General features: G+C 35.2%; 1 pseudogene; it reads right to left on the bottom strand.

The window, feature by feature from the left end:
• Window positions 1-321: 321 nt before the first annotated feature.
• LOC150011608 (NADH dehydrogenase [ubiquinone] 1 alpha subcomplex subunit 5 pseudogene) lies at window positions 322-768 on the bottom strand (annotated as a pseudogene).
• Window positions 769-1,204: the final 436 nt, after the last annotated feature.

The following is a 1,204-nucleotide window of genomic DNA, read 5'->3' on the forward strand; positions in this document are numbered from 1 at the left end:
GTTTTTACTCTTACTACTTCACTTCAAACAATGACCTATACATTTGTTTAAGCAATAAGTTTATGATTTCTTCATAATAAAAAAAAATCAAATGTGCTAGACACTACTAAAAATATTTTACCTATCAAATATATGGCCTGTGCATTGAAATTTTTCCAATTAATTTTCAAATCTTATAGAACCTGTTTTAAAAAATATCATATTTGAAATAATTTGAATGAATGCTTTCACAAAAACTAATGTTCCTATTACCATAATCATCAGTTTTAACAATTCTCCTAAATATGCTCTCCCATCATTTTTCTTGATTTTAGATTTCAATAATATGGAAATATTTTTTATATAACAGAACATTTAATTACATCAGTTTCCCTTCAACACACAACTCATTTGATGACAATTATATTGGCCATTTCCACTGGTTGGCAGGAGGCTCATCCACTAAAGGCTCCCATGGTTTCCATCGTACCATTTTTCTCGCCAGACTTAGTTCATTTTCAGCCTGACGAATCACCTCTTCTATTTGGCCACCCTGAAGTTGGTCTTCTAATTTTTTAACATCTGGTTCCGCTTTAACCATATCCAACTTCTCATTTGTAACCTGCTCTGTGTACTTTCTATATGCTGCATTTTTAGGGATTTCCTCAAGAACATCAAGAATTTTTGTGTACAATATTCTTAGCCTCTCGTGCGGACTCTCACATACAGCCAACCCCAAAAGGCCAGTAGTCTTCTTTAGCAAGCCCGCCATGACAGCGCCGAAGACTCGAGTACCTAAATATGGTATTTCTATGGACTATTCTAGTAAAGAGTATCAGTAGGTGAGTGGGTTTATGTCTAGATATCAAAAAGAGAGTTGAACTAGCAACATTGAGATTTTGGATTTATCATCTTAGATGTGATTATTAAAACCATGGAAATGAATAAATAACTCACAGAAAATATACGTAGGAAGGAAATAAAACCAAAGATGGGTCTCTGAGGAATGTCTACTAAAGGCTGGGCAGGGGGGCTCACAAAGGAAACCATGAATGAGAACAAAATAAGGAGAGTGTGGTGTTGCTGAAAGCATAATAAAGCTACATAAAGGTCAAACAGTCTCAACTAAATTATACGAGGGGACACACACAGACAGACACACACACACAGAATTATCCTCTGGCTCACACCACTAGGTGAGTGTTATAGAAACTCATCTGTATCA

Source organism: Furipterus horrens, unplaced genomic scaffold, assembly GCF_987537825.1.
Source record: "Furipterus horrens unplaced genomic scaffold, mFurHor1.1.pri manual_scaffold_4, whole genome shotgun sequence".
NCBI lineage: Eukaryota > Metazoa > Chordata > Mammalia > Chiroptera > Furipteridae > Furipterus > Furipterus horrens.